The following is a 17713-nucleotide window of genomic DNA, read 5'->3' as shown; positions in this document are numbered from 1 at the left end:
GTAAACTCACGCGGCAGGTTATGCAACTGCTTAAGAAGCACGGACGGCGGCGGGCTTTGGGGGTAACGCGGAGGTCTAACCAGGCGGGCGTAGCTGCTTCCGTCATGCTGTGATCTGGCGTGTTAAATAACCCCTGGGCAACTGCAGCAGCGTGAAGAGTGTCTCTGCAGGCTTCATCAACTGTCTTACTGATCGTCACCCTCATTTATTTAATTATGTTTTAAACGTATGGGTTGTTGGTTTAACTCCTAGTGCACTGTAATATCCTTTTTGTGTCACTGAGCATTGGAACTGTATTGCAATTGCTTCTGATCTACTTATTTAACGTTACATGCGAAAAGCAATTAACTTCACAACGCCTCGGGGACAGCTTAGGAACGCTCTGGCCAGCTCGTTCCTTGGCCCGGCGCTCGCTCTCCGCACATACAGATTTGGCATTGGCAAAGCCTGTCCTTAGACGGCCTGACTTACCCTCATCGCGGCCTGTCACGCCGCATCGAGTTTGAGGGGCAGGTGTGGGCAGGCTATACCCGAGACGGCAGGACGGAGCATGAAGCAGCCGCCCCTACCGCGGCCAGCAGTTCTGCCCCGGCCATCTGCCCATGCCTGTGAATCAGCTGCCACTCAGGTTCCAGCCCAGGAGCCCCACAGTGCCCTAAAGCGGCCCCTGCAGGGCCCGGGTGGCCGTTAGCGGCGACAGCTAATGAAAAGCCCCTTCTTAGTGCTGCGGCATGGCCAGCGTGCCAGGGCGGACATGGGAGGGCAGCGCGGCGATAGGGGAGGCGGGGAGCCGAGCCTGGCGGAGAACTCGGAGTGGATGCTTCTCTCGGGGGATGGCATGAGAGGGAGTGCGCCTTATCTCCCAGAGCCCAGGTTGACCTTAATGCGCCTATCAGGCCTGGGCAGAAGGAACAGAGCCGTCCAGACTGGGCTCAGTTAGATAGAGCTATGGCTTTCTGATCGCTGCAGGGACAGGTAGTGACATAACCAGAGTGCCCTTGTGGACAATGTCTTTGGCCTGTGGTGCTCGAGCTTAGAAGCCTGAATTTGTGTAACTAGCTATGCTTCAAAAAGAAGACTTAAGTGCTCTATAAAAGTTTCAGAGGTGCTTTTGAAGAGCTCTCTCTAGCAGCAATAACAATGATTAATTAAGAGTTCAGTATTACTTGATGTGTGAATGTATTTGTCTGTGTATTAATCAAAGACAGCGGTTGCTTTCTAAGAATAAGCCTGCCAGTCAGATGCACCCGGTTATTGTTTCTTGTCACTGTCGCCGTTCGGGAGTGCGTAGCTTTCATTGAGTTTGGCTTGCGTTGGCATGTCTGCATTTGCATCGAAAACAAATTTTCTGCTTGAGGAAGTGGCTTTGCATTGAAATATGTGCGTAACATTTATGTGGAGTGATGGCTGAATGCTCATTTGAGTGTTGGCTGAATGCTCATTTGAGCGTGCAGTGACTCAAAAAGTGAGAACCAAGAGCAGCTTGCTCTTCATGCAGTCTGGCCTCCTGACTGCCAGCAACAAATAGCATGACTTTAACACAGCACAAAGCATAAGCTTCTAATGCACATTTGATGATGGACCCTGTAGACCTGTTCAGTGTGTGTAGGATTTGTTGGACACCTTTTTAGAAATGCAGATGTGCATAATGCTCTGTATTTGAGGGTGTTTAAGTGTATCTGCAGTGTCTTAACTTGAAATTCATGTGCTGGATGCTAGGTATAGCGGTGATATGCAGGTGCTATGGAACACTCACCAAACATGCTCAAAATATAACTGAAAAATGCTTTAATTTCCTGAATTGCTAAAATAGTCTGAAGAGAAAGTTGTCTGTGGGAATAAATAAACAAAGTGTGGGTGTATCATACATTACAGTTCGTGAACTCACTAGCAAAGATTTATTACTTTAGGAATTGTTGCTGCTGAAAATCCTTTTTCTAATGACGTCAAATTCTGTATATGAGGTTTTTTTTTTTTTTTTTGAGTTGTCGATCGTTGAAAATTAATCTTGGGATAAATATGTCTATAAGAAAATGTGTTTGTGGTAGTAACCATAGCATAGAGGCACCTCAGAATGGCCCGAGAGTCTGGTCCTTTGGCTTGGCTATTGTACAAATCTTCACTCTTTTTTAATAGTGAGTTATGATGTAAAGACATGAATGTCCTGCTTTCTGTGCAGATGCACAGTGCCAGTGAGTGAGTGAGTGTGTGTGTGTGTGTGTGTGTGTGTGTGTGTGTGTGTGTGTGTGTGTGTGTGTGATGAGGTTCTGCTCCTGTTGCAGGAATGGGTCTATCAGCCTCATTACTCCTCATATGTAGAATGAAATGCGGACGCAAAATCCCATCTCCATGCTTTCCGTTTCGTCCGATTTCTTTTTTAAACCAAGAGCTGTATTAACCATTTCCACGAGCCTCCGTGTGCTGGTGATCATATGTAGAGGGGATTATGGCAGCCATTTTTCATTTCATATGAAATGGACTTGTGCTGCTGCATGGTGTTTGGTGAGGTTGTCCTCTCTTGCCTTCAAACTATATTTTGAATGTTGGGTGTGCGCGCGCACACACACACACACACACACACACACACACACACACACCACACAGCCTGCTCTCCTAACAGCCGTACATTTATTTATTTCTCTTCTGATTGTGTGGACTCGGCGCTAATCCGGACTTTAGTTCCAGTTTCAGCTAACCCCTCTGGCATCTGTCATTTCTGGAGGACTGAGCCATTATGAATTCAATTGTTTTTATGAATGAGAGGAAATTAACTTGGATTATCTGCAAATCCGTCAAGCTAATTCCGCCACTCAGCATGACTTTAGCCGTGTCTGTTCCCCCTCCCTCTCGCCCAGCATGCGGTGCCAGCCTGTGGAGAACCGGCCCGCCGACCCGTCTGCCCTCGGCCCCCCCGCCTCTGGTCTCAGCCTGCTTCACCCTCCTGGTGGCAGACGGCGCGTGTTCGCCCATCGCCCGCCGGCCCAGAATCAGTCCACAACTGCCCAACATACGGCAGCGTGCGCTCGCGTGGCACCCATCAACGAGAAGTTTGCTCTGCTTTAAAGCACGCGGTTACGGGTGCCCTGGTGGCTGCCTGCACGGCTCCCGGAGGGCTTCAACTAAAGGGAAATTGTGGGGGAAAGTGGAATGTGGAGCAACAACGGCGTAAAAAAGCTCCCACTCTGTAAAATGTCCCTCAGGGGACCAGTGGCAAACCAAGCCGGAACACACAGCTCCGCTCCTGCCTGTGTGGAGACGGGAGGGAGTGAAACACTGAGAAGCAGTGGCATGCACTGCTTGTACTTTTCAAATACTTCTTCTTTGTTTTTCTTTTGAAGGTCTTGTTTTAGAATCAAAAATCAAGGCTGTTTGCTTTCATTACTTTAGCCAGAAAGTTCATTTCTCTTCCTCCGTCCCTTCTACACACAGCAGGACACTGGACGCGTGCAGGAGACTGTCAGGAGAGTTTCGCTCTCTTTAGCGCGGTCAGCTCATGCCATGAGAAATTAACACCAGTGATCCGGCAGCTGTCTCCTCTCAGCCAAGCTCCTGTCTTTGCTGAGGAGTTTCACTGATGAATGATCGTACACGGCTTAAAATTAGTCCACTCCGTTGGATGCTGCGCCACTTCCTCCAGTCGGCAAGGTATTTATCGCCCGCTCAACCCATCGATACACTCTGCGTCCCGTACGTTGGTGTTTGGAACATGAATGACACCAACTGTTGCCATTTTGTCAATATGTTTTACCTTGGTGTCATAAAAAAAACAAAACCAACTATCGACAGTGAACAGACAGGACCACAGAGTGAGTGTGAATCAGACACAGACACCACGCTGGGAAGACAGTCCATGTTCCTGCCTGTAGAAAAGTCCTCGGTTCTTCACCAGATCTGCTGCGACTGCTTTAGCGCCCCCGAGAGCCGCTGTGAAATACAGCACAGGGTTGGAGCTCAGCGTGCAGTGCGCTTCAGTACGACAACAGTGTCCCCTGCTAGAGAACAGTGTCGCCATAGATGAACAAGATTACAACAAGTTACATGGCTGGATGCCTCTGTTTATGCCTCTGGGTTTCAGCATAGCCAAGAGCAGGAGATGAAAACAGAAATATTTGAAGTGATTGTTTTTTTCAGGTTTTGTAGTGCTTTGGCCTGACTTCAGTTGGCCCATACGAGAGTGTGGTATAGCGGCGTTCCTGCGGCAGGCCGTTTCTCAGGAGCGGGCTGTTGGCATCCTCGCTGCCCAACGCTTAGCCTGTTGGTGCACTGGTAGGAACAACCGTCTTTCAAGTGACCACACCCACGCGAGCACCGTCCTTGACGCGCGAGATGCCAAAACCGCGCGACTCCTCTGTCGGCGTGACGCGGGTGAAGCAGGGCGAGGCGCCGGAGATTGCTGCGGCGCCAGCGAGCGCTGCTCCCTGCAGGAGCTCTGCGCCAGCTGCTCCCTGCGCGGTAATCAGAGACGGGTGGGGGCTGCGCCGCAATTAAATGATAAACAGTGTGGAGCTGACACAGGAAGTGATGGAGGACTTAACTGTGGCTCATTGATTCTTTTGAACGGCACCCTCCAGCTTCAAGCTCGGGGCCCGGCGAAGCCCTCTCAGCTCTTTTCTGCAGATCTGGAGACGCCGTTTAAACGGAGCGGGTGGACTGAAAGGAAACGGTTTTAGAATTGTAGCACTGCGGAGGAGAAACGCACTTTTTTTTTTCACGCACACGAGCCTTACACACGCCAGTGTTCCGATGAATCCGAGACTGAGTGAAGCTGCTGAGAGGCACAGCGAGCGTGTTCGCAGGGTTATTTTGGGGCCATCCTGAGGAGTGGTGGAACGGCTCAGGGTGTCCGCTTTCACTCCGCCTGCGTGTCTGGGCCGCTGGTTTCCTCTCAGGCCGCGGTATACACCCCGCCCGCTGGAGCGGCCTGTATGTCCGCAGCTCGGGATACTCCGTATGGGAAACTCTGAGAAGGCCGTTTAGTGAGTAATGATGTTACTACTTTATCTCGTGGCCTGGACAAGCAGAGGTCAGTGTTCCTACTAATGAGGCTTGTGAGAGTGAGCCAGGTGCCCGAGTTATACAAAATTTAACGTGAGAGAAATGTAGGCAAGGGTGTGAACATGAGCTTCTGTGTGACGTGCTGACAGCTCTAACCTGTGGTCTGAATCTCTCCCCTCTGCTTTCACTTTCACTTGGACAGTGCCATTTCTCGGGTATGCGTCGCTTGATATGCTTACTGCAGCCTTGACTATACTGTTATTACAGGCTGCTTAACCGAGATGAACTGCATGGTTAGGACGTAATGGGAAATGTCAGGGCATGCCAGCATAAATTACACCTGTGATGGATACAAGCAAAAAGAAAATTGTGGCTCACTACAGTAATGTTTTTTTTTGTTTTCCCTTCAAGTTGTTTCCAGGAGGAACCCTCAGGAAAGCCAGAGGTGATTCAGATTGAACACAGGGCGTGCGGCAGCTTTCAGTGGACAGCCGGTTTTAACCGTGGCTGGCAAACAGCAGTGAGGTGGAAGTGTGCTCCTCCGCCTAGGGCAGCCGCACATGGCCACAGCCTCCGTACACTCAGCTCGGCCCGGCCCGGCGACAGCTGTCAAACACGCTAACAGGTGGCATGGTAGCTTCCACTGGGAAAGTATCAGATTAAGATATGTGAGTGCAACCATTGACCTCTCACCTGGGTTTCAGCTAAGGGTGTAATGATTTTAAAATAGTATTTAAAGAAAAGACCTTTAAGAAATTTTCAGCGTTATCATCGATACCTCTCTTGGTGCCTTCTGTGGGTCTTTCAGTGGAGAATTATTTGAAATTATTCAACTCCATTAAGTTGTCAGATTCATCTCAATTACCAATGATACATACACAGATTGTACCAATATGTTTTTAAAGTAAATTTCCAACATTCATTTCAAAAGTGAAAGTTCATTATTTGTCAGCAGACCATTAAAAAAAGTGCAGGCTGCTGCTTGCCAGTTGTATGCAGACAGAGCTCTTAATGTCATTGAATGGCGCACCTTCACTCTCAGCCGCTGAACTCTGTAGTTGTCCGCGCTTCTGGCTTCTCTCCCGTGCGCTGAGGGGGGTGGAATGAAGCAGCTTCCATTTCCTTGTTATTGATCCTACAGTGCTCACTGGTGCAGAATAGAAATGTAGATAATGTTTTCTATGAGGCACTTTGTTTTTGTATTGTTTGTAACTCAGTACACTGCCTTAGAAGATACCGGATTTGCTACTTTGCAATATTTTATGACGTACATTAGAAAACTGCTCTGCCTTCTTGTGTGAATCTCTAGCAAGTTGTGATTTTTGAAAAAAATTTTTTTATCCAAACCACTCTTGTGTATTATATCATTAAAATTCTAATAGCCAAACTACAGTATTATATATTTATATACATAAAACCTAAACAATCTAATTAAACTAGAGGGTACAGTAGCATTTTTTTTTCTGTACTGATTTAATACAAATATCTTGCATACGATTGTCACCTTATATCCTTATGGATCCGATAATTTTTTTAAATTAAAAAAATAGATATGACAGCTAAATAAATAAAATTAACAAAACCAAAAACCTTTGTTTACAAGTCAAGCGTTGTTTTCCTTCCATTGCCTTACAGTCAGTGTCTCTCGGTGAGCTGATGTTTACTGCCTCGGTCATTTCGTTCTTGGTTCTCTGTAGTGTACTCACACACACACACACACACACACACACCCACACACACACACACCATCTTCCTCTCTCTATCTGTCTGTTATGAGTCTTTAATGATTACAAGATGGTTATTCTTTCTGGTCAAACCCCCTATGGTCAGAGTTAGCTGAACTTGGCTGCATCTTATTCTCCAGTTTCATATTCAAAATTTCCAGTCCACCTTTAAAACTCAGCAGGCTAATGGCAAACACAAGCCTTTCTGTTTTTTCATGAGGTTTGAATACACAAAAACAGAGTAATTAACTTGATTAATGTAGAGAAGGAGAATCGCTTTCTTGTTGTCTTATTCTTTCTCCTCTCCAGCTTACTTTGTCAAGTTTTTGGTGCTTTAACAAACAAACAAACAAACAAACAAAAGGGTTATTAAACAAATAAACGTTGATTGCAGATCCCTGGTCGTGAACAGTGCCAAAGTGCTATTTTGTCTTGTTTAAATGCTTGCAGTAGAAGGTGAATAACCTGTTCCCCCACACTGGGTTATGAAATGATAGTAAGGCAAGTCATCACGTGTGCAAGAGCATGGATATTTTCATTTGAACATATGGTTTATCATTAATATGAAGAAAACACTGCAATTAAACTCTACATCCATTTATGAACTGTGCTTACACTATCTTGGCTGTTACCATGTGACCTGCTCAAACTAGCCAGACTGTTATCATATGTGGTGTGCTTCTGCAAAGCACTTTCAGGCTGGATTCGTGATCGTATCAGACAGTTTCCTTAAAAGTTTCTTCACTGCTATCTGATCCAACATTGTTTGCTGATATCCTCTCGATTTCCAATACATGGTATTGGATCGGTGCCATCTCTATATTATACCTAAAACCATGTATATAATTACACCCCTGGTTTCAACCATACCCAGCCTGTTCCCAGCAAAAGATAATTAAGCAGAAGTGACGATCTTTGAAGGCCCTGGTCATTTTTTGGTCTTCACGGCTGCCAGAGAGCACCACCTTATCGCTCTGCATGCTCACAGCTACAACTTGAGTCATCATCCCACTCTCATAGTCAGAGAAGAGAGGAAATTAAATAGAAACTCACAATGGCCCCAGACAAAGCAGTATCTGTCTGCAAATCCCAAAAAGGCACCTTTACAGCGGGTTCGATGGCGGAGAGGAGAGAGACCGCTGCCCCCCCCAGGATAATGGCTTCCTGTTTCTCTTAGCCGTGCACACACCACCCCTATTCATGGCAAATTAGACTGTCGTTTCTGGCATGGAGCAATGTGTTGTTCGCCTCCAGCACAATGCACACACAGAGGATATTGGACGCTTCACCTATGAAATGGGGGCGATCGCGTGCTCGCGTATCGTTGGGTTCTGCACATTCCTGACCCATGGCTGAGTGTGGGCAAAGATTTCTGTCACAAAGGAAGTGCCAAGCAAATCGCAGAATGTTCACGGTCATCCCTGTATGGTTTCTGCATGGAGTTTTTATGCCATTTACCGGCCATGTGAGGACGGAAGTGGATAGCGAGCTCTGGAAGGCTCCTATCGTAAGTCCTTCAGAGAGCTGCCCGGACAGCTATGCACGCACACGCACGAGGGGCGGGGCTGTGCTTGTTATTTAAATCACTATTTGCAAAGTGATTTGAGCGGGGACACAACCGCTGTGCTCGTTACAGGTGGAGGTTTTAATTCCCAAGAAAGCGGCCCGAGGCTGTCGGTCTGCAGAGCTGCAGCTGTCTGATAAAATATTAAGACTGTTCTATTGAGTCAACACCAAAGGCCAGGTGTCCCTGGACGAGCGCTGCGCTTTAAACAGCATGCACGGGGCAAGTCCTGTAGTTAAGCTTGTGTGCGACACCACTGCCTCTCTCCTCCATCACCTAGGCAGTTGTGGACGGGCATCTCAGTTTTATTGACCAAGTTGGGACGAGAAGGTGCGGAGTGACCTTTATTGTTCTGAGCTGCAAGGCGCCTGTGCATTGTAAAGGGGCCTGGGCCACGGGGAAGTCGCTTGGCATTCGGCAGAGCGTCTCGGCGGCCGGACAGACAGGTCTGAGCGCTCCTCTGGCGATCATGGCAGAGCGCGTCTGCTCCTGCTTCTTCGCTCGACTGCTTGCGCCTTGCCGTCCCGTCCCTCCGAGGTGCGCCATCTGTCCATACACAAACACACACACACACACACACACACACACACACACACACACACGCGCATGCACAGTTTCCACCAGGTGGCGTCTGCAATTGGCATGTCCCTGGCAACCCGCACCCAGCTGGGCGTCTGTCTTTGACTCCCCGTGTTTCCTGAAGCTGGGCTTGCAGAAGTGACCTGCTAGACAGGCAGCAGGCGGCAGTCCAGGCGTTCGCACACAGGGCCAAGGCCCAAACTGAACTCACCATCCAGCTCCGTCTCTGACACACGAGCCACATGGACTGAGGGAAATGCAGGCCTTGTACACGAATGGTTCTGACACAACACACGCTTGCCAAGTAGCCATTTTCGCACAGAAGAAGATGTAACAACGGACATGAATATCGATGTTGCTGATATGATCTTTGGCTGAACGCTGAAGCATGATGAGCAGTGCTGGCTAAGCCTGCACCATCTTAGAACAGATGCACATGGCAGTTTTGTAGTGGCCTCTGAAATAATGCCAATCATAGGAACACAACTTCACAGTTTTTGAGGAAAAGGAGACTTGGAAAGAAATGAAGGACAGCTATGATTACTATACTCTGAATTCCCCTTTCTCCACAACGATGCTGGGTGACCTTGACATTTCATTTGCTCCAAGCTTTTTTGAATCACTTTCAGTGGCACTGGAAGCTGAGCGTGTGCACGCATTGGTTGTGTGTCAAGACGCACAAGGCGTGAGTACACAAAGTGGCATGCAGTGGTATGCAACCATTTGCCAATGAACTGGTAACAGTCACTATTGAGGCAGATTTCTTCCCTTAATAAAAATGTGTACTTCTATGCTATCTTGCCAGCACCAGTATGTTGGAATGGGTGCCTGTGCAGCAGGGAGTTAGTCAGGTGAGCACACTAGGCACCCTGCCAGATTGTGGAACTCCTATATAATTCCCTCAATTAGAAGCAAGGAATGTTCCTTTCACTATAGTTCCTCTCTCTCGCTCTTGCTCTCTCTCTCGCTCTCTCTGCACACTAAGCTCTTTCCACACTGCGAGATAGATAACGGATGCTTCGGGTGAGACTGATGGTGCCTCTACTCTGTGTGTGGAGATGAGATTGGGCTCTGAGCAAAGCTCCCTTTCTCTCAGCGTGCCTACGCCAACCCCCACACCCCCGATGGGTCATGACCGGCTTGGCCTGAAAATGGGCCTCTAAAGAGAGAGGCTCCGATGCCTCCTGGTGAGGCGGACAAGTTTGCTCAGCAGTTCTCCTTCAGGGCTCTCCGGAGAGATAAGGAGCTCTTGACCTGGCTAACAGGTCCGTGTGCTAACGCTTCAAGAAACCTGCAGCAATTTGGCTAAGAAAGGGATGCACAGAATGTAATTTTCCCATGCCGCAGTCCCGTAACGCTGATCAAAGCCACGGCAGCCTGCTTGGAACGTTCCAGAATCCCCAGAGAAAAGCGGAGTGTCGAGACCACTGGCACACTGCCACCTGCAGACAGGAGGATCTGTGGAGCACTCTGGGAGTCCCAGCACTTACACGAGATCCCCCTGGAGTGCAACACCCACCACTACATGAGGTCGATGTTTTCAGCCTGCTCCAGGAACAATTAAAACCTCTATTAAGGCTATTAACTGAGTAGATTATACACGGCAATTTAATTTTCTCAAATTTACGTCATAGGGTTCTCAGATCATCTGAGTCTCTAAGAGCAGTATGTAACTGGAGAGAGAGAGAGAGAGAGAGAGAGAGAGAGAGAGAGAGAGAGAGAGAGCACAATTTGGAAAGCAACCAATGTGAGTGCAGTCCTTTGAGAAGCAGACGTATTGATCTTTTCAAGTGGGCACAGTATTGTTGAGCTGGTGTAATGCATAATCTGTTACAATAAGACTTGTGTTTAGAAACCAGTTAGGGCCTTGTAAGAATGGCAAATCCCAATGCTCTATTGCCTCATTCATTAATATATCCATATATTATTGAACATTATATGTCAAACAACGCATGCGTGTACACTGACAGTTACAATATGCTTTACATATGCTCCCTGTAGACACAGACATGCAGACCTGGCTTACAATATTAATTCATGTCATGTATTTTTGCAGTCCCCCAATAGGGACTATAAATCGCTAATTCAGTAAGCTCCATACCATTACTCTGTGTAGAAGTGTAGTTCAAGCATAATATCAGAATGTATAAAAAGAATTTCCGTTTATAAATTCCTTCTGTACTCTGGGGTATTATTGAATACTAGTGTACTGTGTAATGAAAGATGCTGCTGTTCACAGTATAATTCCAGCACGAGCCCAGAAGGCTTTAGAATGTTAAAAGGACACATCTGGTCAGTCTGTCTCTCCTTCTCCCTCTCTCTCTCCCTCTCTCGCTCTATCTCTCTTTTTTCCCTTTCTATTCACTTAGCTTTCACTAGGTGGCGTTCTCCACCTACTGTTGGTGCCGAGTCTGTCCAGTCCTATGCAATTATTTTTGAGATGAGCAAATATAGTTAAAGGCTGTTTCATGTGAAAAGTGAGTACTCCCCAGACTTGTGTGTCTGAATAGCTTTTATGTAATTTTATCTTATTAGATTGACACTCCCCTTGATGCTCAGTTTGAAAAAGTAATTAGTTTAGTTTTTAAAGTTTGTGGATCTCTTTCAAGCACACAGTCTGTTTTTAGCACTATAGATGAACAGGACTTTTGTCCTTCAGGTTGTAACCCTGCTCTGCACAGTCACCCGGAGATCTTCCTGATGTTGTCTCGGTGCACTTTAAAGTGGTGCCTTGTGCGATTCCAGCATGGAGCGTGAGCGGGCCCCTCATGCCCCACCAGTGGCCCCTCTACCCCGGCACCATCATTAGCCCTGCTGCTCAGCCAGCCGCTCCTTAACTGCTTTCATTAGGCCCTTGTTCCAGCTGGAATGCAGGTCACCTTAGATGATCACACGAGTATGGCTGATTGGCTCGCAGATTGGCCCTTGGCGAGTGCTGGCTTTTAGAGCCCTTTCGCAGACTCGATTACATGTGCGTGGCTGCGCGCTGAGCTGAGCCAGACCAAATGTCTCCTTTTCTCTAAGCACTATGTCTGATGGGTTTGTGTCAAACCGAACGTCTGGTTGTTCAAGGTCCATAATTGCGTTCACGCCTTGTAGTTGGATGGCAGCTCCACTAGGTGGTGCTCTAAGACAGCAAGCCCACTAGGTGGTGCTCCGAGACGGCCTTGATTTATGAATATGCCATCCAATCACCTCTACTGGAAGAGCTACGGAGCCTGGGAGGGAATAAGGTCACTTTCGGAGCAGCATCACATCAGCTGTATGAATAATTCAGCACGGTTCCAGACCACAGCATGTTTGAGGATCCTTTGCTGCCTTGCCGCCTGGCTTCCTCCACAGGAAACCAGGAAATCTCTTGTCAATGCCTCTGCCTCTGCAGTAGGAAGATTCGTAAATTCGTCCTGATTCCAGAAAGAAATGCCTTATTAGTGCTGTCATATTCCTGAAGCGTCCTTTTCTAAATGCTCAGCAAGTCGCCACTGCTTTCCTGAGATTTGTAAAGCTTTTTTTTTAAATTTTTTTTTTTTTTATACAGTTACACTCCCTGATGACTAACAGGAATACAGTGGTCAATGACAGACTGTTCTAGGGCAAGATTGAAAATTGTTTTCAGAGCAGGAATAAGAATCCGAAGGGTGACAGTTAGGACCGGGCCTGAGCTAATTATGGCTTCAGAAAACAGCCTCAAGCATCCTGCACATCGTCGCATCATAGCCTACGGTGCTCATTGTACGCATGGATTAGCATGCCTTATGGGTATTTTCCAAGCGTCTCGTGCAGTGTGAGTAAGGGAGATAAACGTGAATCTCTGTTGCACTTGGATCTGTTGCCTGCTCAGTGCTGCAGGGCTTGTTCCAGTGCTGGGACCACCTCACCTTTAACACACACATTCAGAGAATGTTTGGGCTCTGTGGACCGCCTGGAGGAAGGAGGAATCGTCCAGCAAGAGAAGGGAGGCAGAGCCGTCGACAGACCTGCGCACAGCGAGGACCCACTGAGCATCTGCAAAACATGTACAGCACACTTGTTTCCCAGCACTGGAGCTGGACCAGGTGCCTTTGTTTTTGCTGAATCACTCTCAGATCCAAGGGACGTCCTGTGGCAAGTGTGTTTCACCCATCGCCGGGGGTGTGCTGTGACAGTAACCGTGAAGTGTCCCCACAGAGGAGCGCAGACTGCGAGCCCGAACAGAACCAGCCTGGTTACGTATAGCTTTCCAGCCCCCTGCTCCTCCAGCCCGTCCTGCCAGGTACAGTAGCGCTGTATAGATTACAGTACAGTACTGCCACAACTCCCCTGCAGTGATGAATGAGCTCCGTGCGTCCTGCTCTGAGGGCACCGCTGGGCACAGGCGTCTGCGGTACATGCCGCCTGGTTTATACGTGACCCCACGCGCCACAGCGCGTCCTGCCCTGCAGTGAACAACGGGGGTTGGTGGCCGAGACTCCACGTCAACACTCAGAAGGTCTCTAGGAGGTTTGTACAAGCAGAAAGAGAGTCGTGTCTTGAATTAATATTCGTGAATACTTTTTTTTTTTTTAAACACAAAACAGCAGGAGACTCTTAGCATCCTTTCAAGGCGCGACAAGTACTCCGCCGAGATGGGGTTTCTTCACTTCCTGCGACTCTGAACACGAGGACTTGCGTCTTCGTTTATACGTCTTCATTTCCAACTGGCAGCTGACTGGTGCGACGCACGGAGGCTCGGGCAGGTTTGGGGGAAAAGGGGCCATTCCAAACGCGCAGAGAGGGAGCGCAGCCGGCTGGCTGGACAGTGATGAAGCTTTGTAAAGCAGAGCGTGATTTTAATCTCTGGCAGAGAGGACCAATGCTTAGTTTTCCCAGCGGTAGGGGAAGGTGAGGTTAACTAGCTGAATGAGATGCAGGCTGGGTGCCTTCAGTCTAAAGCCTCTCCCCAGTACAGCTTTGACTCTAAACACTGCTGATTGTCATCTGCTGCCTATAATGATGCACGGGTGTGGTTGTGTGTGTGTGTGTGTGTGTGTCAAATACAAACCAAATCCACTAGCTAAAAACATTGTGTTCCTTATAAAATGTAAATCCCAGCAGTAGCCTCTGTCGTCAGCCTTCAAAGTCCACAGATGTGAATGTGCTGCTTGAATGCTAACTGGATACATGCCCACTAGAAACGTGGAGAAACGGAAGAAATATGGAGTTTGCGCTACATTTAAAACCCATAGGCTCCAATGCTAAATAAAAGAAATAACACCAAAGAAAGAATAATATGCTCAACAGTAAATGTCTACTCCGTTTGCCCGTCTGCTGTCTTAACACTGAATCATAACACTGAGACATGGACTTTTTCCTAACGGGTTGTATCCAGGAATAGGTGCCAGGTGGTTTGATTGGTTGTGCTTTGGGTAGACCTGACCTCCCCTCCAGTGCTGTGCCCCTGCCAGCCTCCCTGCAGGAGACACCGGCGCTGGGTGAATTTAATGGCTGTGTGCTAATGCACGACTCCATCAGTCTGCACCGGTGGCCAGGAGGCCTGACGCGTGTTAATCCTGCTGCCGTCGCCTCCTCTCACGGCTCTCTCATTAGCCATCAAGCTCACGCTTGTAGAGCAGATGGCCCACAGCCGGTTTTAATATATTCACGGTAAGATGATGCCCCAGAATTCCTCAAGGCCATATTGCGTGGCAAGACGGATAGAGTTCCTCTTTTGGGCCGTGCATAGTAATCATATATATTGATCTGCCCTTTTGCCAAATCAGATTAGCCTAATTTTTGCAGTGCTGCAACTGGCTTGAGCCCAGAGTGCCCCGGGCTGGGTGAGGTGTATAATGGAGTCCCTACCCTTCACTGCCTTTTCTCATCAAACTTCCACAGCCTGCAAATAAAACTGCTCATACGGGCACCGATGGGTTTCTTTGCGTAGCGCCTGGAGAAAATGAGGATGTTTTGGATATGTACAACTGGGTTTACTTTGCAGTTAGATATAATGGATGTGTTGCACCTAAGATGAATATGTGTTAATCATTAAAAAACCTGTGAAGGAGTGAACGGAACTGCTTGGATATCCGGCTTGTTGTTTTTTAAAGAGACTCAAGACTGCTCTAAATCTTTTTGAGAACCTACTTACTGTTTGACTGATATTTTAAAAAAATGATCCTGAGTTTCGGAATGCCATAATTGCACTAATCAGTGTTTTTATTGAGTTGGGGTTCATTCAGTGAGCTTGGCTATTCGCCTCCGAAAATAACACGTCTGAAATGGTGTCTGTTCTGAATGAATTGCTGCACAATACACTAAGAGAAAACCCCTGGTACTCCACATGGTTAGTGCTGATAGAACTCTTAAGGCATAGCTTAGCATGGTCCACTCTTTAGGTTTTTACAGGATTTGAGCCGGTGGTGAGACAGAGTGCTTGGGCAAATGTCAAACTCCATCGCTCTCCGACAGGCTGGAGCAGCCAGCTTTTTTATACTTGATGACCTGTGTCCTGCAAAACCACTCCAAGGGCAGTTGCCTCTGCACTTATCACTGCACCCATATATCCTTGGTGCAAAAAAAAATAGGGAGAGACATTTCACAGGGAGTCTTTGGTAGAGCAGTTACTTCTTTGTGTGCTGCTGTGGGGGACGTGGAGGGGCCGGTTCTCGGGGCACGCTGACCGTGGGAGGGTTCTGTCACTCTCTGGATGCCGTCTCAGGGCGCTAGCTCCAGCAGATGTGTGCTGCCAGGTGCACTGCGCCTCCATCATGCGACATTAGTGCAATGGGCCTCGTTGAATGCTGGAGTCACTTTTGGCCCGCAACCGTCAACCCCGTCAGGAACCGGTAGATACCTCACTATGAAGAGCGACGTGACCCAGTCCCCTCCACCCTGCTCCATCCACATCACCTACCCTGGACATGCTCCACTTGAATCCAAAGGCCAATTACTGGGAGAGAAAAGAAGAAGGAGTTTGATCTGGGACTTTTCCTGACATGGCACCATTCACCTCGTGAACATGCGCTGTCCTGTGCAGAACAACGCGCGCGCTTTTTTTGTGGTAAGTGAGGGAAGCAGCGATGAGGATGTGATGAGGCCCGTGACACGCGGCCGTGCCGGCGGCCTGGTCATAGACTCCGCGACTCAATAGAGGAGAATCCGGAGCATTTCTGCAGTCCTCGGTGAAACAGGATTCCGAGTGTGTGTAACTAACGTCTGTTAATTACCGCTATTGACGCTTTCAACCTTGAGTCGTGTTATAATAAATCAGACTTGCGATTAAGCACCTTTCCCACTCTGACTGCTCAGCACGGCTCATTCAGGCACTGTTCTCTACAGAACCTGTCTTTAGCTGTTGAGAGGAAGTGCTGAGAGGTTTCCTTTTCCTCACACGAGAGACATGAACGTCTCTATTTCTCACAAAATCAGAATCAAGTTAGTGCGTAGCTGACCCCGACCACCACGTTTCCTCCATTCGCCCTCTACCCCAGCTGCCCAGCCCCACCCACTCCGCCCCGCCCGCACTCACAAAACCAACCGGAGCTGTGCATTCAGCAGATTTCCATCGCCGTGATTAATGTGCTGCTTCGGTCCAAAATAGTTCTTTTCTCTTTGCGTAGGATCGATGGGCCACTCGCGCCTGGAGCGCGGCAGGCCGCACCTGTTCGCCTCAAGGTCGAGCACACGTGTGCATGTTGATGAGGCCGGAGGAGAGGAGCCCGGCGAAGGGCTTTCCGGGGGAGCCGAGCGGCGTCGCGCGGCTGTCTCGGCTCACATGGCGCGCCCTGCAGGGGACTCTCGCTCGCTCGCTTGCTTGCTCTCTCTCTCTCTCTCTCCCCGCTGGAGCCACAGAAAACAGAGTGGCGTAACTGACGAAGGCTAGGTGATACGTGTGAGAATGAGCAGTATGCTAGTAAACACGCGCCACGCAATCCCACCAGAAGGCGTCGCTCTGTGGACACCTGCTGGGCACTCTTAATTCCACACACACATTGCTTTGCTCTTTCACACTAAACCTACATTGAATAGGAGCTATAGCACCTTGAGTTAGTTCAAAAGGGCATTTCCTAAACAATTACTTTTCAGGTTAACTGTGATGTCTCTTAGAAGGCGTAGTAGTTCATAGTAGAAAAGGTCTGATCTATTTTTTATTTATTTATTTTTAGGGTCCCGTCACTTGGTGTGTCACCACAGAGAGACGCTGTTGGTGGGTGTGTGCTAACACTGTTGGCATAGCTGCTCTAGCACTATTAGATCCCAGCAGTATCCCATAATCTTGCCATCAGAACCCCATCAGCACAGTCTAATGACATAGTGGATCATTCGTTATTCTCTGCTCCTTCAAACCTGCTAAATACTGGGCTAAACTAGCCTCCAAGAAAACAGCCGCACTGTTCAATTCATAGATTCATTCTCAGTCTGGAATGTTATTTTGAGGTTTATGAATCAAGTACTTTATACTGAATATTGAATGAATGATTGCGGAATAGTATTTTTATCACTGCTAAACATGAGAATGCACAGGTGTACATGACCAAAAAAAGCAAAACGGGGTCAGTTTTCACTACCTGTGGATTCCAAAAGGTCAGAGGTTGTGTGAATGACCCCACTGGACCACCTCAGTGAATTCATGTTGTGGCCTGTGCCAGGTGCAGTCTCTATAATTGTGCGTGTAGCAGTGGTGAATAAAGGTTCTACATGGCTTGTGCTGAAATCTGATACAGCAGTCTTGTGTTGTGCTAAGTCTTTTCTCATTCCCTTTATTGAGTTTCATAATGTGCTCAGTTACCATCTGCACAGAGAGAATGCTCCAAACTGTACGTGGCCTCTGCTGTACAGCATGTGTGTGACAGGCAGCACACTGGAACAGGGCTGCAAATGACAATACCTGATA

At 48.1% G+C, this 17713-nt stretch overlaps 1 protein-coding gene and 1 long non-coding RNA gene across 4 annotated transcripts in view; both read left to right on the top strand.

Moving 5' to 3' along the window:
* The window catches only part of grip1 (glutamate receptor interacting protein 1), a 187150-nt gene that overhangs the window by 43033 nt on the left and 126404 nt on the right, over positions 1–17713 (top strand). The window lies entirely within an intron of this gene.
* Positions 3–6573, top strand: LOC145659707 (uncharacterized). The gene is made up of 3 exons (XR_014125813.1): positions 3–17; positions 3430–3645; positions 5407–6573. It is a non-coding gene; the product is annotated as an uncharacterized LOC145659707 (long non-coding RNA).

Source organism: Electrophorus electricus, chromosome 11, assembly GCF_041902795.1.
Source record: "Electrophorus electricus isolate QZ-2024a chromosome 11, ASM4190279v1, whole genome shotgun sequence".
Taxonomy (NCBI): domain Eukaryota; kingdom Metazoa; phylum Chordata; class Actinopteri; order Gymnotiformes; family Gymnotidae; genus Electrophorus; species Electrophorus electricus.
Note: the sequence above shows the minus strand (reverse complement) of the source record. Positions and strands in the feature narration are given on the sequence as shown.